Consider the following 26,692-nt stretch of genomic DNA (forward strand, 5'->3'; position numbering starts at 1 on the left):
CGCCTGGGGAGAGCTGCCTCACTCCTCCTCCTACACAAATACCCCTCCTCCCCACCCCCGCCCCGCCCCCCAAGCAGAGGCATGAAGGCCAGTTTTTTCCAGTTTACTTGTAGGGGATAAAACAAAATAAATAGTACTCCTCTTTTCCTATCTTCAAAACGATTCGCAGTTTTCAGAGGTGGCAACTGGGGAAACAGAAAATGTTTGAAAAAATATACACCGTTTCCATTTTCATTGTACAGACAGAGAAAGGAAACAGGGAGAGGTGGGAAACATGAATTGTTTCACTGCGTTGGCGCTTGGAGGAATGGCAGTCTACACTGTGCAGCTGGCAAGGGCGAAATGATTTTTGAGAAATGTTACACAGTTTCCACAATTACCACCTCGGAAAATCCAAATATTTTGAAGCTGAATTTAAACAATAGACACTTTACAAAACAAATGTATATTTATTTATTTATTTATTTATTTTTGTGGTACGCGGGCCTCTCACTGCTGCGGCCTCTCCCGCTGCGGAGCACAGGCTCCAGACGCGCAGGCCCAGCGGCCATGGCTCACGGGCCCAGCCGCTCCGCGGCATGTGGGATCCTCCCAGACCGGGGCACGAACCCGTGTCCCCTGCATCGGCAGACAGACTCTCAACCACTGCGCCACCAGGGAAGCCCCTGTATATTTATTTTTATCCAGAACCAAATTATATATTGAAGTTATCAATGCTGTAATGATCTCTCCTTTCATGATGGGACTGGGTTTTTTTCTCTGTGTGAGTTTTCTTTCACTTGTATTGATGATGAGGCTTCTTCTCATTTTAACAAGTTCCGGAGTTCTTGGTTCTTAAACAAACAAAGAAAGACAAACAGATCAATGAAGTGTTCAATTCCTAAAGCCTTTTCTGTTTTCCTAACACCACCCCTATGACAAGGTGCTGAGACAGAACTTTTTTACCTAAGGATCCATGGGGCTGTAAATTCCAGGGCGGTAACTAAAATAATGACCGATTTTCAGAAAAACACAAACATATTGAAAGGACTAAAATATTCATGGAGTGGAAAACAGGATACATAAAAGAAAGCCAACTTATAGACATAGAGAAATTAAGATCAAATTAAGGAAATCGAAAGAAAAGTCTTAAAGCTTCAAAAATGACAAGTAGAGACACCAAGAAAGAGAATCAAAGTGACTTTATTTTTATTATTTTTTTAAACAGTTGTGTTTTATTTAATGAATTAATTATTTTTATTTTTATTTTTAGCTGCATTGTGTCTTCATTGCTGCACGCAGGCTTTCTCTAGTTGCCGTGAGCGGGAGCTACTCTTCGTTGTGGCGCGTGGGCTTCTCATTGCAGTGGCTTCTCTTGTGGAGCACGGGCTCTAGGCGTGCGGGCTTCAGTAGTTGTGGTGCGTGGGCTCAGTAGTTGCAGCACGCGGGCTCTAGAGCACAGGCTCAGTAGTTGTGGTGCACGGGCTTAGTTGCTCCGCTGCATGTGGGATCTTCCCAGACCAGGGATCGAACCCGTGTCCCCTGCATTGTCAGGCGGATTCTCAACCACTTGCAACCAGGGAAGTCCCCAGAGTGATTTTAAATGTCACAAGGCAGTGCTTGGATGCAAGAAGGCAATGAGTTAACTTTCAAAATATTGAAGAAAAATAACTTTGAATTCTACTTTGTCTTTTATAAATATTGCTACACAGGTATATTTAAAAAACACTTTTAATTTTTTGATTAAATGTGTTATTCATAGAGGAAAGTGCATACATCATAACTACCCAATATGAATCGTCATAGAGTAAACATACTTGCATAGCCAGAAGCAGATAAAAAACTGACTATTCCCAGCTCACCAGAAACTGTCCTACTCTCTTTGCCTACCCCTCCTGTCACTGCCACCCTCCCACCACTCTTACTTTCAACATCATAGACTAGACTTGCCTGTTCGTAAACTTTGTATAAACGGCATCATAGAGTATGTCCTCATTTGTACCTGGGTTCTTTCACTCAACAGATTTGAAAAATTCATCCATGTTATTGCATGTAGTTGTGGTTCATTCATTCTCACTGCTGTATACTATCCCATTCTTTAAATGCCACATTTATTTATCTATTCTGCTGTTACTAGACATTTGTTTGTTTCTGTTTTGGGGTTATTTTTAATAGTGGTGTTATAAACATTCTTATACATGGCTTTTCCTAAACACATGTACACCATGCTGTTAGATTATTTTTTTGTTTTTGCCAGTTTTATCTTTTTCTATCACTTTACTTTAAAATTTTCTCTATTGTTTTTCCCCCCCAAGTATATAGATGATATTTTGCAGATGATATTTTGACATTTAAAAAAATCTACTTAAAGACTCTGTCCTAAATTTTATTAGCAAAGTATTATAAAATGACAGGATAAAAAAAGATTTTGTTAAGCATATAAATCTCAGAAAATTTATTACATCAAGACTCTCCTTGAAAATATTTTAAAAAGAAGTATTCTAGAAAGAAAGAAAAATTAATCCAGGAGGATGCTACATAGAAAGATATGCAGAAAGGGTAAATAAACTCATCAAAATTTATAACTGCCTAGAAAAGTCAAGATCCCCAAAATTGTATGTTCATAATTCAATAATTCAAATGTGCATGGAAGGGGGTAAGAGGTTAGATAATAAGATTATGACAGGTAGGTGAGAATTTTGCCAAGATGTGTATGTTTAAGAAATAAAAATATAAGTTCTTGGTAAGTTAAGGCAAAACACCAGAAGAATAGCATAAAATATGATTCAAACTAGCAAAAGAATATTTAACCTAGTGAAAGACAGCATAGGAGAAAAGAGAAAAATGTTGCAAGTATGAAAGTGAAAGTCAAAAATAAAATGGAAAAAATGTTCTATTATATTAGTATTTATGACATATGTAAATAAGTTAAAAACACAAAAGATAGAGACTTGGGATGCAGAAGAGTGAACAAAAGAGGGGGAAAAAAATCCCTGCCATCATGGAGCATAAACATTGTTTAAAAATTCTTTGGAAAAGAAGAAATGTGCTTATATAATTTAACACTTTGCAAGAAAGGAAAAAATGATGTTTAAAATTCTTGGACAAATTTAAAGGAGCACTCAGAGCTAATTTATCACCTGAAATATATATATCAGATACCAATGTTGAGCAAAAGAAGCAAACACTGAACTCAACAAAATAAGAAGGGCAGATACAATAAAACTACAGGCAAAAATCAATAAAAAGGAACAAAATTGAATAAATATAAAAGGATTTTTTTCCTAGAGATTGATTGAACAAACTTATGGCAAAATTTACTAAGAAAAATAGAAAATAAAAAGAAACAATATAGAATGAAGGTTAGAAATAATACTGGTATAACAAATAGAAAAATTAATAAGACAGTATTATAAACAACATATCAATTAAAAAATTCTGAAAGTGACAGATTGATCATAAGAATTTTGACCATTTTAATTGACATTTTAACAACATACAATCTTCCAATTCATGAACATGGAATGTCATTCCATTTGTTGTGTCTTCTCTAATTTCTTTCATGAATATTTTATAGTTTTCACTCTACAATTCTTTTTTAAACATTTTTTAAAAATTGAACTAATTAGGGCCTACTGTATAGCACAGGGAACTCTACTCAATACTCTGTAATGATCTATATGGTAAAATAATCTAAAAAAGAGTGGATATATGTATAGGTATAACTGATTCACTTTGCAGTACAGCAGAAACTAACACAACATTGTAAATCATCTATACGCCAATAATTTTTTTTAAAAAAATTGAAGTATAGTTAATTTACAATGTTGTGTTAGTTTCAGGTATACAGCAAAGTGATTCATTTATATATACATAAATATATATATTCTTTTTCAGATTCTTTTTCATTATAGGTTATTACAAGTTACTGAATATAGTTCCCTGTGTTGTATAGTAGATGGTGTATGAGCATTTTACTTATTTATTTTTGTTTTGTTTATTTATATATTTATTTATTTATTCCTGTTTTCTTGAGATATAATAGAATACAGCATGTATAAGTTTATGGTGTACAGAATAATGATTTCACTTACATACATCATGAAATAATTACTACAATAAATTTAGTGAAGATCCATCATCTCACATAGATACAAGAAAATAAAAAGGAAAACTTTTTCTCCTCATGATGAGAACTCTTAGGATTTACTCTCTTAACAACTTCCATATATAACATAGAGCAGTGTTAATTATATTTATCATGGTGTGCATGACATCCCTAGTACTTATTTATCTTATAACTGGAAATTTGTACCTCTTGACCAGCTTCATCCAATTCCCCCTCCTCCCCATTCACTGCCTGTGGTAACCACAAATCTGATCTCTTTTACTATGAACTTGTTTGTTTGTTTGCTTGTTTTTGAAGTAAAATAGACCTACAACACTATGTTTGTTCCCAGTGCACAGCATAGTGATTCAATATTTCTATACATTACAAAATGATCACCACAATAAGTCTAGTTACCTCCTAGACCATAAAAAGATATTACATAGTTATTAGCTATATTCTCTACACTATACCTTTCATACCTGTGACTCATTTATTATGCAACTGGAAATTTGTACCTCCTAATTTCCCTCATCTATTTCTCTCATCCACCCATTCTATCCCCTCTGGCAACCATCTGTTCTCTGTATCTATGACTTTTTCTATTTTGTTATGTTTGTTCCTTTGTTATGTTTTTTAGATTCCACATATAAGTGAAATCATATGGCATTTATATTTCTCTGTCTGACATTTCATTTAGCATAATACCATCTAAGTTCATCTATGTTGTCACAAATGGCAAGATTTCATTCTGTTTTATGGTTGAGTAGTATTCCATTGTATATATATACAAAATCTGCTTTATCCATTCATCTATCAGTGGGACCTTAGGTTGCTTCCATATCTTGGCTATTGTAAATAATGCTGCAATGAACACAGGGGTGCATATATCTTTTCAAATTAGTGTTTTCATTTTCTTTGGATAAATAACCAGGAGTAAAATTTATGGATCGTATGGTAGTTCTATTTTCCATTTTTTGAGGAACTTACATACTATTTTCCATAGTGGCTGCACCAATTTACATTTCCACAAGGGTTCTCTTTTCTCTACATCCTTGCCAACACTTGTTATTTGTTGTCTTTTTGATAACAGTCATTCTAACAAGTGTGAGGTGATATTTTATTGTGGTCTTTAGTTGCATTTCCCTGATGATTAGTGATGTTGATCCTGATGTCATGTGCCTGTTGGCCATCTGTATGTCTTCTTTGGAAAAAATGTCTATTCTGGTCCTATGCCCATTTTTTAATTGGCTTGTTTGTTTATTGATGGTGAGCTATATGAGTTCTTTGTATGTTTTGGATATTAACACCTTATCAGATATATTGTTTGAAAATATCTTCTCCCAAACAGTAGATGGCCTTTCTATTTTGTTAGTTCCCCCTGTGTTCATTGCAGCAATATTTACAATATCCAATATTAGTTTGATGTAGTTCCATTTGTTCATTTATTTGTTTGTTTGTTTCTCTTGCCTGAAGAGACAGAGCCAAAAATATATTGCTAAGACTGATGACAAAGAGCTTACTGCCAATGTTGTCTTCTAGCAGTTTTATGGTTTCAAGTTTTACATTTACATCTTTAATCCATTTTGAGTTTATTTTTGTATATGGTGTGAGAAAGTAGTCCAGTTTGATTCTTTTGAACATAGCTGTCCAGCTTTCCCCAACATAATTATTGAAGAGTCTGTCTTTTCCCTATTGTATATTCTTGCCTCCTATATCACAGATTAACTGATCATATAAGTGTGGGCTCATTTCTGGGCTCTGATTCTGTTCCATTAACCTATGTACCTGTTTCTGTGCTAGTACCATATTGCATTCATGACTATAGCTTCATACTACTGTTTGAAATAAGGGAGAGTGATACCTCCAGCTTTGTTCTACTTTCTCAAGATGGATTTGGCTGTTTGGGGTCTTTTGTGTTTCCATAGAAGTTTTAGAATTATTTGTCCTAGTTCTGTGAAAAATACTTTTTTCCATCCCCTTACTTTCAGGGTAGTGTATCTTTGGATCTGAAGTGAATCTCTTATAAAGAGCATATATATGGGTCTTGTTTTTTAGTCATTCTGTCACTTTATATCTTTTGATTTGCACATTTAGTCTATTTACATTTAACGTAATTATTGATAGGTATGTACTTATTTTGTTAATTGTTTTCAGGTTGTTTTATAGTCCTTTTTTGTTCCTTCTTTTGCTTTTTTCTCTTGTGATATGGTGACTATTTTTAGTTTTATTTTTGGATTTCTTTCTCCATTTTGTGTGTGTATATATCATAATTTTTGGTTTGTGGTTACCATGAGGTTTATATATAGTAATCTATATATAAATTATTTATATATACATGATTATTTTAAGTTGCTGATCTCTTAAGTTCAAACTCTTTTTAACAGCCTTACATTTTTACTCCTCCCTCTAAGTTTACTGTTTTGACATTATATTATTCATCTTTTTCTTTTGTGTATCCCTTCACTACTTATTGTGAATATAGTTGATTTTAGTACCTTTGTCTTTTAACCTTTCTACTAAGTTTATTAGTTGACTTACTACCTTTATTGTATACTTGCCTTTACCAATGAGATTTTTCCTTTCATAATTTTCATACCTCTAGTTTTTGTTCTTTTCTTTTCTGCTTAGAGAAATTCTTTATACATTTCTTATTAAGCTGGTTTGGTAGTGAACTCTTTTAGCTTTTGCTTGTCTATAAAACTTTTGATCTCTCCATTGAATCTGAATGAAGGTCTTGCTGAATAGAGTATTCTTGCTTGTAGGTTTTTTTTGCTTTCATCACTTTAAATATATCATGCCACTCCCTTCTGGCCTGCTGAGTTTCTGCTGAAAAGTCAGATGACAGTCTTATGGGAGTTCCCTTGCACATAACTTGCTACTTTTCCCTTGCTGCTTTTAAAATTCTCTCTTTATCTTTAATTTTTGCCATTTTAATTACAATGTGTCTTGGTGTGTTCCTCTTTGGGTTGATCCTATTTGGGACTCTCTGTTCTTCTTGGACCTGGATGTTTGTTTCCTTTCTCAACTTAGGGAAGTTTTCAGCTAATATATCTTCATATATGTTCTCTGTCTCTTTTTCTCTCTTCTCCTTCAGGGCCCCTTATAATGACAATGTTCGTGCACTTGATGTTGTCCCAGAGGTCTCTTAAACTGTCCTCATTTTTTAAATTCTTTTTTCTTTTTTGCTGTTCAGCTTGAGTGATTTCCACACTCTGTCTTCGAGTTCTCTGACCTATTCTTTGTATCATCTAATCTACTGTTGATTCCTTCTAGTGTATTTTTTAAAATTTCATTTATTGTATTCTTCAGCTTTGTTTAGTTCTTCTTTATTTTTTCTAATTCTTTGTCAAACTTCTCACTGTGTTCATCCATTCTTCTTCCAAGTTCACTGATCATCTTTATGACTATTACCTTGAACTCTTTATTAGGTAGATTGTTTATCTCCACTTTCTACCTCTTCTTCTAAGGTTGTAACCTCTTCCTTTATTTTGAAACTATTCTTGAGTTATTTCATTTTGCCTGATACTCTGCTTTTATTTCTATGTATTAGGTAAACCTAATGTTAGGTAGGTGGTTACATTTTCAGATCTTGGAGGAGTGGCCTTATGAAGAAGATGTCCTATGGAGCCCTGAAGCACAGTCCTCTCTGTTCAGCAGAGGTATATGCTCTAGGGGTTCCCCTATGTGGACTGCATAGGCCCTTCTGTTGTTGTGGGACTGACTACTGTGGGTCTCTGATGAGCATGGCTAGTCCTTAGCATGGTTGGTTGTCAGGCCCTGCCTAGTACAGAAGTTGCTGGCCACTGGTGGGTGGAGCTAAGTCCCAGGCCTGGTGCCAGCTCACTGATTGTTGGGTATCAATCCTGTTGCAGCTGGCTGTTGGGCTCAGGGGCTCCTGAGGCTGGTACTGGCCCACTGGTGTGCCAGACTGGAGCCCATGGAGTGCTGTGGATGGTGTCTGTCCACTGCTGCACCCCAGAGTTTGTGGGCTGCTCCTTGCCTACTTGTGGGCAGGGCTGGGTTCTGGTATGGTTGACTGTGGTGACCTAGGAGTCCCAGAGCTGGTGCCTGCTCACTGTTGGGTGAGACCAAGTCCCAGGACTGGTGCTGGCCTGCTGGTGGGCAGGGCCATGTCTTGGTGCAGCTGGGGCCAGATTCCACCAGTATCTATATCCCCAGGGTGAGACAAAGTTGCCTCCTGCCTCTTCATGAAGCTCTCCAAGATCAGCAAGTTGGTCTGACTCAGGCCCTTTTAAATTACTGCTTCTGCCCTGGGTCTCTGTCGTGTGAGATTTTTGTGTGCACGCTTTAACAGTGAAGTCTCTACTTCCTAGAGCCCTCTGGCTCTCCTGAAAGCACACCCCACTGGCCTTCAAATCCAGATTTTCTAGGTGCTCATCTTCCTGGTGCAGGACCTCCAGGCTGGGTTGTTCAATATGGAACTTGGACCCCTCACTCCTGAAGCTCTGCAATTGTGATTATCCTCCTGTTTGCAGGTCTCCCACCTGGCAGTGTGGGTCTTGACTATACTGAGTCTCCATTCCCCCATCCATCTTGTTGTGGTTTCATCTTTATATCTTTAGTTGTAGAAGATATTTTCTGCTAGTCTTTGGGTTGTCCTCATTGATATTTGCTCTTAAAATGGTTGTAATTTTGGTGTGCCCATGGGAGGAGGTGAGCTCAGGTTCTTCCTCCTCTACCATCTTGGCCAAGTCCAAGCCTATATGAGCCTTTTAATGTGCCATTGAATTCAGTTTCCTGGCATTTTGTTGAGGACTTTTGCATACATATTTGTTACAGCTATTGTCCAGTAGTTTCTCTGTTCTTGTGTTGTCTTTGTCTGACTTTGGTATCAAGGTAAATCTAGCCTAATAAAATGAGTTTGGAACTGTTCCCTCCCTTTCAATTTCTTGAAAGAGTTTGCGAAGCATTGGCATTAAATCCTGTTTAAATGTTTGCTAGAATTCAGTAATGAAGCCATCTAGTCCTGGACTTTTCTTTATTGGAAGGTTTTTGGTTACTGATTCAATCTGCATACTAGTTATCAGTCTGTTCAGGCTTTCTATTTCTTCATAACTTAGTTTTGATAAGTTGTATGTTTCTAAGAATTTATAGATTTCTTCTAGGTTATCTAGTTTTTTGATATATAATATATCACAGTAGTCTCTTATGATCCTTTTTATTTCTGTGCATCAATCATAATGTCTCTTGTTTCATTTCTGATTTTATTTATTTGAGTCTTCTTTCTTTCCTTCTTAGTCTAGCTAATGGTTTGTCATTTTTTTTTATCTTTTCAAAAACCAACTTTTAGTTTTGTCAATTTTTTTCTATTATTTTTTTATTTTCTATTTCATTTAATCTTTGTAACTTCCTTCCTTCTGCTAACTTTGCGCTCAGTTTTTTCTTCTTTTGCTAGGTCTCTAAGGAGTAGAATTAGGTTTTTTTATGCAATGCCTATCAATATTCCCATAGCATTTTTTTACATAAATAGAAAAAAACAAATCTACGATTCATATCGAACACAAAAAACCATCAATAGCTAAATCAATCTTGAGAAAGAAGAATGAAGCTGGAGGTATGACACTTCCTGATTTCAGAATATAGTACAAAGTTACATTAATCAAAACAGTATGGAACTGGGGTAATGACAGACATATGGATCAATGGAATAGAAGAGAGAACTTAGAAATAAATCTAAATGTATACAGTTGACTGATCTTTGACAAGGGTGCTTGACAAGAGAGGGTCCAAGAACACATGATGGGGAAAGGATTGTTTCTTGAACAAATGATGTTGTGAAAACTGGATATCCACATGCAAAAGACTGAAATTAGACCCTTATTTTACACCACACAGAAAAATTAACTCAAAATGAATTAAAGACTTAAATGTAAGACTTGAAACTGTTAAACTCCTAGAAGAAAACATAGAGGAAAAACTTCATGACATTCGTCTTGGCATGATTTCATGGATGTGACACCAAAAACACAGTCTACAAAAGCAAAAATAGACAGATGGAACTATATCAAGCTAAAAAGCTTCTGCACAACAAAGGAAACAATGACAGCATGAGCGGGTAACCTAAAGAATATGAGAAATATTTCCAGGAGTCGTTAAGAGTCATAAAACCATCACAAGCATGCAAATGTTGGTTTCTCAGTATCATTAATGACATTTAAAACCATAACTTATTCATGTATGTTCCAGATATGGAACAGAAAACAATTACTCAGATACACAGACAAGTAGCTCCAGGATAGGCAACGGCATTTGATCACTGTCAGGGTTTGTCCTCCATGTGAATCTTGGAGGTCTTTCTTCAGCCCCAAAGTGCTTGCACAGGAAACTGTCCTGAGCCTCTGCACCTAATTTCTTCCAATTATAGTCACATCATCTGGCCTAATGAGTTTCTAAAAGTAGTTTTCATTTTATTTAGAGCATGTTTCCAGATGTGTTTTTAAATTAATAAGTGCTAGTAATAAAAGATAACATGACCCTGGGGAAAAAAATTTGCAGAACATATATCTGATGAGGTTAATCTCCAAAATATATACATATAAAGACCTCCTATAACTCATAGCAAAAAAAAAATACACACAAAAACAACAATAAAAAACCCTAATAACCCAATGAACAAATAGGCTGAGAATTTGAACAGATATTTCTCCAAAGATACAAACACCCAAGAGGTATATGAAGAAATAGTCAATGTCACTAATTGTCAGGGAAATATGAATCAATCCACAGTGAGATATCACCTGACATCTGTCAGGATGGCTATTATTAAAAAACAAAAGACAACAAGCGTTGGTGAGGACGTGGTGAAGTGACAACCTTTGCTTGTTATTGGTGGGAATGCACAATGGTGCAGCTACTATGGAAAACAGTACAGAGGTTTCTTAAGAATTTTTTAATAGAACCACATATGATCTAGTCTCACTTCTGGCTATTTATCCAACAGAATGGAAATCAGGATCTCAAAGAGATATTGGCACTCCTGTATTTATTGCAGCACTATGCACATTAGCCAAGGTGTAGAAACAACCTAAATATTCATCTGCAGATGAATGGATAATGCAAATGTGGTAGAAACAACCTAAATATTCATCTGCAGATGAATGGATAATGACAATATGGTGTATGTGGTGGAATACTATTCAGCCTTAAAAAAGAAAGAAATTCTGAAATATGTGACAACATAGATGAACCTCATGGGCATTATGCTAAGGGAAATAAACCAGTCCCAAAAGACAGATCCTGCACAGTTCCACTTATGCGAGGTATCTAAAATAGTCAAATTCATAGAATCAGAGAGTGAAATGGTGGTTGCCAGGGGCTAGGGAGAGAGAGAAGTAGAGAGTTACTAGTCAGTGGGCATAAATTAAGCAACATGAATTAGTTCTAGAGATCTGCTCTACAACATTGTAGCAATAGTCAACAATATTATGTTGTAGGCTTAAGATTTTTATTAAGAAGGTAATGTCATATTAAATGTTCTTACCACAATAAAATAAAATGTTAAAAAGAGAAATAATATTATACAAATTATAAGAAATTTAAAATGGAATAATCCAATAATTTTGAAAGGAAATAACTGAAATCAAAGAATTCCCCTGCCAAAAAATCCATAGATCCGGATGGCTATTAAGGAATAGAAATCTCTATCTTATATATGTTTCTAAAAAGAGAAATACTGTATGACTAAATTCTTTCTTTGAGTGTTAATTTCAAAACCTTAATTTGAAACTTTTATTTCAAAGCAAGGAAAGATGATTCAAAAAAAGTCAAAGTATAGTCTTGTTTTACTTATAAAGCAGCTAAAATTCCCAGAATGGTTTAGCATTTGCAAATCTATCAATGTAACTTATCATGTTAGTGAACCACTTTGGAAAGTTCATGTCACTATCTCAACAGGTACAAAAACATTACTTCTTAAGTTCAACAACCTATATATGTTAAAACCACAGAAATTGGAAATAATGAAACATCTCCTAAACTTGATAATATGCTTAAAGACCAAACATTGCAGCAAATATCATACTTAGAGAAATTTTAGACATAGTTTTTAAATTTAGAAATGTTTTAAAGCAAAAATGTCATTATGTGCAAGGGAGATGGTTATCTATGTGGAAAATCATTAGATCAATAGAAAAACTTTGAGTTAATAAAGAGTTTAGCAAGGTTTCCAGCTACAGGTTAAGTCACAAAATCCATAACAGTTCCTAAACCACTAATAACAAGTTAGAAGACTTCATTTAAAAAATAAGGTACCATTAATTATAGCACACAATTAAAAAGTACCAAAGAATTAACTTAGCAAAAGTTCCACAAAACCTACAGAGAGAAAATTTTTAAACTTTCCTAAAGGACATTCAGAAAGACTTGGATAAATGGATAACATATTTATAGGTGGAGTAAATTACACTGTAAAGATACCAAACTTCCAAAATTAAATTAATCTATAAATTCAATGTAGGACTAAGCAAAATTCCAGCTGTATTTTTTTAAGAACTTAATAAACGTATTTCATGATACATGTGTATGTTTGTGTATCCCTGAACTGAAATATCAAGTTAGAAAAGAAAAAAGGGAAACCTGTCCCTACCACATTTTAACACCTAACACAAGACCATAGTAATAAAAACTATGCATCCATGAAAAAAATATTAAACAATGGAACAAAAGTTCCACCTGAGAGAGCTGGAAACAGAGCTCATCAGTAAGGAAAGGATAGATCGTGTAGTAGCTCATGTTAAGAAATCTGGATCATTATATGATGAAAATTAACACTATATTATCAAGTCTACATTATGTATAAAGGTTTAGAGACCTAAATAGAAAATAGAAAAATATAAAGCTAATAAATATGATAATATTTTTGTGAATTTAGGTGGATGAGGACTTCTTAAATAAGACCCCAAACTCAAAAGTAGGTAAAAAAGTGATGGATTTAACAATATTAAAGCATTAAAGACCCCTGTTCTTTTAATGATATAACTGAGAAATTTAGTGGGGTGATGCCAAATAGGGAGAAGTAATCAATATCTAGTATTTACAGAATCTATGATATTCTACAATTTCTACAAATACAGTCCACCTACCCGAAGTCACACAAAGATGTAGACAAGAACTTCACAGAAGGGGAGTGCATAACAAATATATAAAACAGGCTCATACTTATTAATAATCAGAAAAAGCACACCCCAAATCAGAGTAGCCATTCAATTGGTGACAGTGGGAGGGGTGAATAGACAGTGAATGAATAGAAACATTCCAAGACAGTAATATTAATATAACCTCATTTGAAATTACTAATTCATGAAATTGGGTATATAAACAAATTTTTCCACTTATTTTTAAAATAATAATTGCTGCTACCAAACGGATGATTTAATATGGAAGGGTAAGTCTTAAATTTGAAGTATACACAATGACAGAAAAAAATCACACATCTGCCAATTACCTGTGTTCATTAAGGTGTGTGGTTAATTAGGGTGTCCATGCCAGGCTGTCTCAGCTGGGGTGTGCTTTCAAGCACATTCTCAGACCTAGAGATATAAAGACTGAGATTATACATAAGATGAATACAACCCAAACACTCCCCCTAATGGCAGTATATTGTAAGAGCATGCTATCAATAAAAAATTGGGAGATTAAAACTCTCTTGACAGATCAAAATAGTTTTTCTTTTTTTAAATTTAATTTTATTCATTTTTTTACACAGCAGGTCCTTATTAGTCATCAGTTTTATACACATCAGTCTATACATGTCAATCCCAATCTCCCAAATCATCACACCACCACCTCCACCTCCCCACCACTTTCCCCCCTTGGTGTCCATTCGTTTGTTCTCTACATCTGTGTCTCAATTTCTGCCCTGCAAACCAGTTCATCTGTACCACTTTTCTAGGTTCCACATATATACGCTAACATATGATATTTGTTCTTCTCTTTCTGACTTACTTCACTCTGTATGATAGTCTCTAGATCCATCCACGTCTCTACAAATGACCCAATTTCGTTCCTTTTTATGGCTGAGTAATATTCCACTGTATATATGTACCACATCTTCTTTAATGATTCATCTGTCGCTGGGCTTGTAGGTTGCTCCCATGACATAGTTATTGTAAATGCTGCTGCAATGAAGATTGGGGTGCATGTATCTTTTTGAATTATGGTTTTCTCTGGGTATATGCCTAGTAGTGGGATGGCTGGATCATATGGTAATTCAATTTTTAGTTTTTTAAGGAATCTCCATACTGCTCTCCAAGGTGGCTGTATCAATTCACATTCCCACCAACAGTGCAAGAGGGTTCCCTTTTCTCCACACCCTCTCCAGCATTTGTTGTTTGTAGATTTTCTGATGATGCCCATTCTAACTGGTATGAGGTGATACCTCATTGTAGTTTTGATTTGCATTTCTCTAATAATTAGGGATGTTGAGCAGCTTTTCATGTGCTTCTTGGCCATCTGTATGTCTTCTTTAGAGAAACGTCTATTTAGGTCTTCTGCCCATTTTTGGATTGGGTTGTTTGTTTCTTTAAAATTGAGCTGCATGAGCTGTTTGTATATTCTGGAGCTTAATCCTTTGTCCATTGACTCATTTGCAAATATTTTCTCCCGTTCTGATGGTTGTCTTTTCGTCTTGTTTATGATTTCCTTTGCTGTGCAAAAGCTTTTAAGTTTAATTAGGTCCCATTTGTATATTTTTGGTTTTATTTCCATTACTCTAGGAGGGGTGTCAAAAAAGATCTTGCTGTGATTTATGTCAAAGAATGTTCTTCCTATGTTTTCCTCTAAGAGTTTTATAGTGTCCGGTCTTACATTTAGGTCTCTAATCCATTTTGAATTTATTTTTGTGTATAGTGTTAGGGAGTGTTCTCATTTCATTCTTTTACATGTAGCTGTCCAGTTTTCCCAGCACCACTTATTGAAGAGACTGTCTTTTCTCCATTGTATATCTTTGCCTCATTTGGCATAGATTAGTTGACCATAGGTGCGTGGGTTTATCTCTGGGCTTTCTATCTTGTTCCATTGATCTATGTTTCTGTTTTTGTGCCAGTACTATATTGTCTTGATTATTGTAGCTTTCTAGTACAGTCTGAAGTCAGGGAGACTGATTCCTCCAGCTCCTTTTTTTTCCCTCAACACTGCTTTGGCTATTCGGGGTCTTCTGTGTCTCCAAACAAATTTTAAGATTTTTTGTTCTAGTTCCGTAAAAAAAATGCCATTGGTAATTTGATAGGGATTGCATTGAATCTGTAGATTGCTTTGGGTAGTATAGTCATTTTCACAATACTGATTCTTCCAATCCAAGAATATGGTATATCTCTCCATCTGTTGGTATAATTTTTAATTTCTTTCATCAGTGTCTTATAGTTTTCTGCATATAGGTATTTTGTCTCCTTCTTTTCTAATTTGTATTGCTTTTATTTCTTTTTCTTCTCTGATTGCTGTGGCTAGAGCTTCCAAAACTATGTTGAATAAGAGTGGTGAGAATGGACTGCCTTTTCTTGTTCCCGATCTTCAGAAAAATGCTTTCAGTTTCTCACCATTGAGAATGATGTTTGCTGTGGGTTTGTCATATATGGTCTTTATTATGTTGAGGTAATTTCCCTCTATGTCCACTTTCTGGAGAGTTTTTATCATAAATGGGTGCTGAATTTTGTCAAAAGCTTTCTCTGCATCTATTGAGATGATCATATGGTTTTTCTTCTTCAATTTGTTAATATGGTGTATCACATTGATTGATTTATGTATATTGAAGAATCCTTGCATCCCTGGGATAAATCCCACTTGATCATGGTGTATGATCCTTTTAATGTGTTGTTGGATTCCGTTTGCTAGTATTTTGCTGAGTATTTTTGCATCTATATTAATCAGTGATATTGGTCTATAATTTTCTTTTTTTGTACTATCTTTGTCTGGTTTTGGTATGAGGGTGATGGTGGACTCATACAATGAGTTTGGGAGTGTTCCTTCCTCCACAAAGTTTTGGAAGAGTTTCAGAAGGATGGGTGTTAGCTCTTCTCTAAATGTTTGATAGAATTCACCTGTGAAACCAAATGGTCCTGGACTTTTGTTTGTTGGAAGATTTTTAATCACAGTTTCAATTTCATTACTTGTGATTGGTCTGTTCATATTTTCTATTTTTTCATGGTTCAGTCTTGGAAGGTTATACCTTTCTAAGAATTTGTCCATTTCTTCCAGGTTGTCCATTTTATTGGCATAGAGTTGCTTGTAGTAGTGTCTTAGGATGTTTTGTATTTCTGCGGTGTCTGTTGTAACATCTCCTTTTTCATTTCTAACTTTATTGATTTCAGTCCTCTCCCTCTTTTTCTTGATGAGTCTGGCTAATGGTTTATTCATTTTGTTTATCTTCTCAAAGAACCAGCTTTTAGTTTTATTGATCCTTGCTATTGTTTTCTTTGTTTCTATTTCATTTGTTTCTACTCTGATCTTTATGATTTCTTTCCTTCTGCTAACTTTGGGTTTTGTTTGTTCTTCTTTCTCTAGTTCTTTTAGGTGTAAGTTTAGATTGTTTATTTGAGATTTTTCTTATTTCTTGAGGTAGGCTTGTGTAGCTATAAACTTCCATCTTAGAACAGCTTTTGCTGCGTCCCATAGGTTTTGGATTGTTGTGTTTTCATTGTCATTTGTCTCTAGGTATTTTCTGATTCCCTCTTTGATTTCTTCAGTGATCTCTTGGTTATTTAGTAATGTATTGTTTAGCCTCCATGTGTTTGTGTTTTTTACATTTTTTCCCAGTAATTCATTTCTAATCTCATAGCGTTGTGGTCAGAAAAGATGCTTGATACGATTTCAATTTTCTTAAGTTTACTGAGGCTTGATATGTGACCCAAGTTGTGATCTCTCCTGGAGAACAGTCCATGTGCACTTGAGAAGAAAGTGTAATCTGCTGTTTCTGGGTGGAATGTCCCATAAATATCAATTAAATCTATCTGGTCTATTGTGTCATTTAAAGCTTGTGTTTCCTTATTAATTTTCATTTTGGATGATCTGTCCATGGTGTAAGTGAGGTGTTAAAGTTCCCCACTATTATTGTGTTATTGTCGATTTCCTCTTTTAGAGTTATTAGCAGTTGCCTTATGGATGGAGGTGCTCCTATGTGGGGTGCATATATATTTATAATTGCTATATCTTCTTCTTGGATCGATCCCTTGATCATTATGTAGTGTCCTTCCTTGTCTCTTGTAACATTCTTTATTAATTAATTAATTAATTTATTTATTTATTTATTTATTTTCTGTGGTACGTGGGCCTCTCACTCTTGTGGCCTCTCCCGTTGTGGAGCACAGGCTCCGGATGCACAGGCTCAGCGGCCATGGCTCATGGGCCCAGCTGCTCCGCGGCATGTTGGATCTTCCTGGACTGGGGCACAAACCCGTGTCCCCTGCATTGGCAGGTGGACTCAACCACTGCGCCACTAGGAAAGCCCCTAACATTCTTTATTTTAAAGTCTATTTTATCTGATATGAGTATTGCTACTCCAGCTTTCTTTTGATTTCCATTTGCATGGAATATCTTTTTCCATCCCCTCACTTGCAGTCTGAAAGTGTCCCTAGGTCTGATGTGGGTCTTTTGTAGAGAGCATATAGATTGATTTGTTTTTGTATCCATTCAGCAAGCCTGTGTCTTTTGGTTGGAGCATTTAATCCATTCACGTTTAAAGTAATTATTGATATATATGTTCCTATGATCATTTTCTTAATTGTTTGGGGTTTGTTTTTGTAGGTCCTTTTCTTCTCCTGTGTTTCTCACTTAGAGAAGTTCCTTTAACATTTGTTGTAGAGCTGATTTGGTGGTGCTGAATTCTCTTAGCTTTTGCTTGTCTGTAAAGCTTTTGATTTATCCATAGAATCTGAATGAGATCCTTGCCGGGTAGAGTAATCTTGGTTGTAGGTTCTTCCCTTTCATCACTTTAAGTATATCACGCCACTCCCTTTTGGTTTGTAGAGTTTCTGCTGAGAAATCAGCTGTTAACCTTATGAGTTCCTTTGTATGTTATTTGTCATTTTTCCCTTGTTGCTTTCAATAATTTTTCTTTTTCTTTAATTTTTGCCAGTTTGATTACTATGTGTCTTGGCATGTTTCTCCTTGGGTTTATTCTGTATGGGACTCTCTGTGCTTCCTCGACTTGGGTGGCTATTTCCTTTCCCATGTTAGGGAAGTTTTCAACTATAATTTCTTCAAATATTTTCTAGGGTCATTTCTCTCTCTCTTCTCTTTCTGGGCCCCCTATAATGTGAATGTTGTTGCATTTAATGTTGTCCCAGTAGTCTCTTAGACTGTCTTCATTTCTTTTCATTCTTTTTTTCTTTATTCTCTTCTGCAGCAGTGAATTCCACCATTCTGTTTTCCAGTTCACTTATCCATTTTTCTGCCTCAGTTATTCTGTTATTGGTTCCTTCTAGTGTAGTTTTCATTTCATTTATTGTATTTTTCATCTCTGTTTGTTCTTTAATTCTTCTAGGTGTTTGCTAAACATTTCTTGCATCTTCTCCATATTTGCCTCTATTCTTTTTCTGAGATCCTGGATCATCTTCACTATCATTATTCTGAATTCTTTTTCTGGAAAGTTGCCTATCTCCACTTCATTGAGTTTTTTTTCTAGGGGTTTATCTTGTTCCTTCATCTGGTACATAGCCCTCTGCCTTTTCATCTTGCCTATCTTTCTGTGAATGTGGTTTTTGTTCCACAGTCTGCAGGATTGTAGTTCTTCTTGCTTCTGCTCAAAATATCTTTTCAATAATATTTTTGATCAATGGCCTTTAATAATATTTTGATATGATTTGTCTCCTTGGAGAATATCCCCTTTATATTTCCAAGTTGATACCTCTGGTCCTAATCTGCTCTGTAAACTACAGATTCACAAATCTGGATCCTTCTACTCCCTTGCTTTAATTACTTCAATGGATTGATATTGCAGACCCTTAAAAGCCCAAATGCCTTTCCAGGCCTATGGGCCTTACCTGTTCTGGCCCTCGCTTCAATCTCAAAATTATTGTTCTAGTTACGCTGACTTTCTCATTTTTCTTTGGACACATCAAACTCATTCCCATCTTGGGACCTATACCAACTCTTCCTTTTTGTCTGGAATACTCTTTGCCAAGAACTTTACTCACAAAGTTTTTTTACCCATTTCTCATTTTAAAAGTCACCTCCTCAAAGAGACGACTCAAAATAAATTGGCCCCATCGTCTCTTTCAATTATATCATTCTGCTTTATTTTCCAGATAGTACTTATCACTACCCAGTATTTTCTCATTTCCTTGTATCTTTCCTTGACTGCCTCTCCCCACTGGGACATAAGCTTCTGAAGGGAAAGAACTTGTTGGTTTTAGTTGTGACTCTGTCTCCCACACTGAGAACAATGCATAACAATGTATAGGGATTCAGGAAGTATTTTTTGAATAACTGAATCAATATTTTATTATATTAGTCTTGTAAAGTAAGACCACTGTCATCTTACTGTGGCTTTGTCAGGTACATTTATCTCAAGTTTCCAATCTCAGCCTTTTTTTTTTTTTTTTGCAGTTTGTGGGTCTCTCACTGTTGTTGCCTCTCCCATTGCGGAGCACAGGCTCCAGATGTGCAGGCTCAGTGGCCATGGCTCATGGGCCCAACCACTCCACGGCATGTGGGATCTTCCCGGACCGGGACACAAACCCGTGTCCCCTGAATCGGCAGGCGGACTCTCAACCACTGCGCCACCAGGGAAGCCCCAATCTCAACCTTTTTTACCACCCAGAGTTCATCCTCCCACCAGTTGTCTGAAGTCCATATGTTCTCTCCTATCCAAATCTGTCCTCAAGAAAGAATCTTAAACTCAATTTACCATAAGCATGAATGATTACTAATAGCCTACCTCTATAACAATCCCAAGTAGCATATCATTTTAATAAGAATAAATCCTTGACTGCAAAAATTACCAGGGATATACCAAGGAGTTTTCCATGATGATTCTTTCCATTATGAATTCTTCCAGAGCCCTTGGAATTTTTCTGTTTTTTTTTCTTTTCAAATTTGAAACTATACCTATTTAATCTATCTTTTCTATCAAAACAGGTAGTAATACAACTTACTTTTTCTTTCTCTGAACAATACAGATGATGATAAATAACATACATGGAACAGTAATGAATGCACCAACTATACGCAGCCAATTATAAGAAAAACCAGCAGTACCTAAAAAACACAAACCAGAGACATGTTCTTTGGAACTATACTTCTTTTTGTACACTGTACTGACATTTTGGTACCTTTAAACTGTAATGCTTTTTTGATTTAACACTGCTTTGTTGACATGCAAATTGATACTGTAAGATTATTTGTCACATTTCATTTTGTAAAATAATATACTGATATATATTCAAATTGAAGAGAGACAATATTTATTTTCATCCTGCTACTCTCAGGAATTTTAAAAAGTATAACCACCTAAATATCCACTTAGATATAATCACTTAAAAGTGATTAAGCAAGGCTTCCCTGGTGGTGCGGTGGTTGAGATTCTGCCTCCCAATGCAGGGGACATGGGTTAGTGCCCCAGTCTGGGAAGATCCCACATGCCACAGAGCGGCTAGGCCCGTGAGCCATGGCTGCTGAGCCTGTGCATCTGGAGCCTGTGCTCCGCACCTGGAGAGGCCACAGCTGTGAGAGGCCCGTGTACAGAAAAAATAGACAAACAAACAAAAAACAGACCTGCATATGCTGTCTACAAGAGACCCATTTCAGACCCAGGGACACATACAGACTGAAAGTGAGGGGATGGAAAAAGATATTCCATGCAAATGGAAATCAAAAGAAAGCTGGAGTAGCAATTCTCATATCAGACAAAATGGAATTTAAAATAAAGGCTGTTTCAAGAGACAAAGAAGGACACTGCATAATGATCAAGGGGTCAATCCAAGAAGAAGATATAACAATTGTAAATATTTATGCACCAACATAGGAGCACAACAATATATAAGGCAAACGCTAACAGCCATAAAATGGGAAATGGACAGTAACACAATCATAGCATGGGACTTTAACACCCCACTTTCACCAATGGATAGATCATTGAAAATGAAAATAAATAAGGGAACACAAGCTTTAAATGGTACATTACACAAGATGAACTTAATTGATATTTATAGGACATTCCATCCAAAATGGCAGATTACACTTTCTTGTCAAGTGCTCATGGAACATTCTCCAGGATAGATCATATCTTGGGTCACTAATCAAGCTTTGGTAAATTTGAGAAAATTGAAATAGTATCAAGTATCTTTTCTGACCACAATGCTATGAGACTAGATATTAATTACAGGAAAAAAAACTGTAAAAAAATACAACAAACACATGGAGGCTAAAAATTACACTAATAAATAACCAAGAGATCACTGAAGAAATCAAAGAGGGAATCAAAAAATACCTAAAAACAAATAACAATGAAAGCACAACGACCCAAAACCTATGGGATGCAGCAAAAGCAGTTCTAAGAGGGAAGGCTATAGCAATACAATTTTACCTCAAGAAACAAGAAACACTTCAAATAAACAACCTAACCTTAGACCTAAAGCAATTAGAGAAAGAAGAACAAAAAAACCCAATATTAGTAGCAGGAAGTAAATCATAAATATCAGATCAGAAATAAATGAAAAAGAAATGAAGGAAACGATAGCAAAGATCAATAAAACTAAAAGGTGCTTCTTTGAGAAGATAAACAAAATGGTTAAACCATTAATCAGACTCATCAAGAACAAAAGGGAGAAGACACAAATCAATAGAATTAGAAACGAAACAGAAGAGGTACCAACTGACACTTCAGAAATACAAAGGATCATGAGAGATGGCATGTTACTACAAGCAACTATATGCCAATAAAATGGACAACCTGGAAGAAATGGACAAATTCTTATAAAAGCACCACCTTCTGAGACTGATCCAGGAAAAAATAGAAAATTTAAACAGACCAATCAAAGCACTGAAATTGAAACTGTGATTAAAATCTTCCAACAAACAAAAGCCCAGGACCAGATGGCTTCACAGGCAAATTCTATCACAAATTTAGAGAAGAGCTAACACTGATCCTTCTCAAAATCTTCCAAAATATAGCAGAGGGAGGAACACTCCCAAACTCATTCTATGAGGCCACCATCACCCTGATAACAAAACCAGACAAAGCTGTCACAAAAAAAGAAAACTACAGGCTAATATCACTGATGAACATAGATGCAAAAATCCTTAACAAAATACTAGCAAACAGAATCCAACAGCACATTAAAAGGATCATATACCATGATCAAGCGGGGTTTATCCCAGGAATACAATGATTTTTCAATATATGCAAATCAATCAACGTGATACACCATAGTAAGAAATTGAAGGAGGAAAACCATATGAACATCTCAATAGATGCAGAAAAAGCTTTTGACAAAATTCAACACCCATTTATGATAAAAACCCTCCAGAAAGTAGGCATACAGGGAACTTACCTCAACATAATATAGGCCATGTATGACAAACCCACAGCCAACATCATTCTCAATGGTGAAAAACTGAAACCATTTCCAGTAAGATCAGGAACAAGACAAGGTTGCCCACTCTCACCACTATTATTCAACAGAGTTTTGGAAGTTTTAGCCACAGCAGTCAGAGACTTAAAAGATATAAAAGGAATCCAAATCAGAAAAGAAGTAAAACTGTCACTGTTTGCAGATGACATGATACTATATATAGAGAATCCTAAAGATGCTATCAGAAAACTACTAGAGCTAATAAATGAATTTGGTAAGGTAGCAGGATACAAAATTAATGCACATAAATCTCTTGCATTCCTATACACTAATGACAAAAAATCTGAAAGAGAAATTCAGCAAACACTCCCATTTACCATGGCAACAAAAAGAATAAAATACCTAGGAATAAACCTACCTAAGGAGACAAAAGACCTGTATGCAGAAAAGTATAAGACACTGATGAAAGAAATTAAAGATGATACCAACAGATGGAGAGATATACCATGCTGCTGGATTGGAAGAATCAACATTGTGAAAATGACTATATTACCCAAAGCAACCTACAGATTCAATGCAATCCCTATCAAGCTACCAATGGCATTTTTCACAGAAGTAGAACCAAAAATTTCACAATTTGTATGGAAATAAAAAAGACCCTGAATAGCCTAAGTATACCTGAGAAAGAAAACTGGATCTGGAGGAATCAGGCTCCTGGACTTCAGACTATACTACAAAGCTACAATAATCAAGACAGTATGGTACTGGCACAAAAAACAGAAATATAGATCAATGGAACAGGATAGAATGCCCAGAGATAAACCCAGGCACATATGGTCACCTTATCTTTGATAAAGGAGGCAATAATATACAATGGGGAAAAGACAGCCTCTTCAATAAGTGGTGCTGGGAAAACTGGACAGCTACATGTAAAAGAATGAAATGAGAACACTCCCTAGCACCATACACAAAAATAAACTCAAAATGGATTAAAGACCTAAATGTAAGGCCATACACTATAAACTCTTAGAGGAAAACATAGGCAGAACACTCCATGACATAAATCACAGCAAGATCCTTTTTGACCCACCTCCTAGAGAAATGGAAATAAAAATAAACATGTGAGACCTATTGAAACTTAAAAGCTTTTGCATAGCAAAGGAAACTAGAAACAAGATGAAAAGACAACCCTCTGAATGGGAGAAAATATTTGCAAATGAAGCAACTGACAAAGGATTAATCTCCAAAATTTACAAGTAGCTCATGCAGCTCAATATCAAAAAAAAAAAAAAAAAAAACCAATCCAAAATTGGGCAGAAGACCTAAAGAGACATTTCTCCAAAGAAGTTATACAGATTGCCAACAAACACATGAAAGTATGCTCAACATCACTAATCATTAGAGGAATGCAAATCAAAGCTACAATGAGGTATCACCACACACCAGTCAGAATGGCCATCATCAAAAAATCTACAAACAGTAAATTCTCGAGAGGGTGTGGAGAAAAGGGAACCCTCTTGCACTGTTGGTGGGAATGTAAATTGATACAGCCACTATGGAGAACACCATGGAGGTTGCTTAAGAAACTAAAAATAGAACTACCATACAACCCAGCAAACGACTGGGCATATACCCTGGGAAAACCATAATTCAAAAAGAGTCATGTACCACAGTGTTCATCCCAGCTCTATTTACAATAGCCAGGAAATGGAAACAACCTAAGCATCCATTGACAAATGAATGGATAAAGAAGATGTGGCCCATATATACAATGGAATATTACTCAGCCATAAAAAGAGATGAAATTGAGTTATTTGTAGTGAGGTGGATGGACCTAGAGACTGTCATACAGAGTGAAGTAAGTCAGAAAGAGAAAAACAAATACCGTATGCTAACACATATATATGGAATCTAAAAAAAAAAAAAAAAAAAAGGTTCTGAAGAGCCTAGGGAAAGGATAGGAATAAAGACGCAGACGTAGAGAATGGACTTGAGGATACGGGGAGGGGGAAGGGTAAGCTGGTATGAAGTGAGAGATTGGCATGGACTTAATATATGCTACCAAATGTAAAATAAATAGCTAGTGGGAAGCAGCTGCATAGCACAGGGAGATCAGCTCAGTGTTTGTGACCACCTAGAGGGGTGGGATACAGAAGGTGGTAAGGAGACGCAAGAGGGAGGAGAGGTGGGGATATATGTGTATGTACAGCTGTTTCACTTTGTTATAAAGCAGAAACTAACACACCATTGTAAAGCAATTATACTCCAATAAAGATGTTAAAAAAATCTTCATATACTTTACTTACCTCATGTTATGAGCTCTGCTTTTCATTCACTTCTCTTGATTTTCATGTTCAAATTATAAACAAATCTTTTTTCAAATAATTTTCAAAAATTTCTTGGTCTGAAACTATGTACACAGTATTGTAGAATATCTAAATAAATATCACATGTTTGTTGCATACATAGTATTTCATTTGTCAACAAAAGACTGTGATGATGTCCTACCTGGGCTACTTTCATGAGTGTGGTTTTGTAGCAATTCTTTACCTTCCTATGCCTCAGCATTTTCATCTGAAAAATGGGCTTAGTGGTACCTGACTCACAGAATATTGTGAATATGAAAGGAGAACATATAGATGTAATGCTGGTTATAAATAACCATAGACATTTTAGTTATCATGGGTGATATAGTCCCTGCCCTCAAGGAAAAAGGGAAAAGTACTAAGGGAAGTCAAAAGAGCAACACAAAAGAGTAACAAGCTAACGATTACTATTTCCATAACAATTTCTATAACTGTGCTTACCACACTCCTTCATTATTACTTGTTCACATGCGTGTGTCCCTTACTAGATTCTGAGTTACTTGGTGACAGTTTTCTCCATTTTGCATTTTAGATGCAGAAGTAAGTTAAGGAGAAGAAACCTGAACATAATGGTTTCCTGTACCTATCACACTCTTTTTCTTTCTCAGCATATATCACCCCACATTTAGCTTTTGATTGAACCATCTAGCTAAATTCAAATGATACTTGCCCCATGAAAAAATCTTTAACTAGAAGTTATCATGATATTTTTCTCTGCTGTTCCTATAGAACATTAATTATTGCCTTTACTGTGAACCAAACTGATTTTAGATGGATTTGAGTTAAATATCTTTAATCAAATGATTTTTAAATGACTAGAGAAAAGCAGGACTTGAATACTTATTAAATCTTTGATGTGTTTCAGGTGTACCTCAGCTTGTAATGATAAGCAAACCCACAAAAACCCCAACAGATATGACAACACAAAAATGAAAACTTCTTAATGACCAAGAAGAGCCTCAAAACAAGTCAAACTTAAAAGGCAAATGGGCTGCAAGGAATACTGCAAAACTAACTAACTTGCAAAGAGTTCATTTGCTTCCAGCAGGTTTCTGGCTCCCCTGTTTGAGCTACTTGGGTTCACTTCAGAAGCAGTGCTTATTACATTTCTTTCATTCTCTGTTTACTAAGTCACTGTTTCAAATATGCTCAACTTAAACTGTTTGCTAGTTGTCAACAACTTGGATAGCTACATGATTAATATGCAGACCCAAACATAATGTCCTCTTCACCTAACCTTATGAAAGTAAAAAGACTACAGCCTGCACTTCCCTGGTGGCACAGTGGTTGAGGGTCCACCTGTCGATGCAGGGGACATGGGTTCGTGTCCTGGTCCAGGAAGATCCCACATGCTGCGGAGCGGCTGGGCCCGTGAGCCATGGCCGCTGAGCCTGCGCGTCCTGAGCCTGTGCTACAGCCTGGTATTTATTTGCCATTGATTTCCACCCAAATGCATTTGAGAGAAAAAGTAGAAATTTACCTGATCCTTGTACCCAGAGGGGTAGCATGAGGAGCTGGATAATAGGATGGATGCAAAGCCCATGAAATTTGATGATAAAATCTTCACTAACATTTGCAGTATTTCATTTTCTAACTGAACTCTGGAACTGAAATGCAGCATTACAGCCAAATCTGTTACTCAGTAACCACTTGCTCCGAAAATCTGAAAATCCGTTAAAACATTGTCTTGATTTTTAACTTCCTGTGTGCCA

The 26,692-nt window shown here is 35.8% G+C and overlaps 1 long non-coding RNA gene across 1 annotated transcript; it reads right to left on the minus strand.

The window, feature by feature from the left end:
* Positions 1-457: 457 nt before the first annotated feature.
* On the minus strand, positions 458-26,528 carry LOC309806488. Its single transcript, XR_014294398.1, has 3 exons — positions 26,461-26,528; positions 13,554-13,638; positions 458-833 (listed from the first exon to the last, which is right to left on the minus strand). It is a non-coding gene; the product is annotated as an uncharacterized lncRNA (long non-coding RNA).
* Between the last annotated feature and the right edge of the window lie 164 nt (positions 26,529-26,692).

This window comes from Mesoplodon mirus (assembly GCF_964341445.2).
Source record: "Mesoplodon mirus genome assembly, chromosome: 6".
NCBI lineage: Eukaryota > Metazoa > Chordata > Mammalia > Artiodactyla > Ziphiidae > Mesoplodon > Mesoplodon mirus.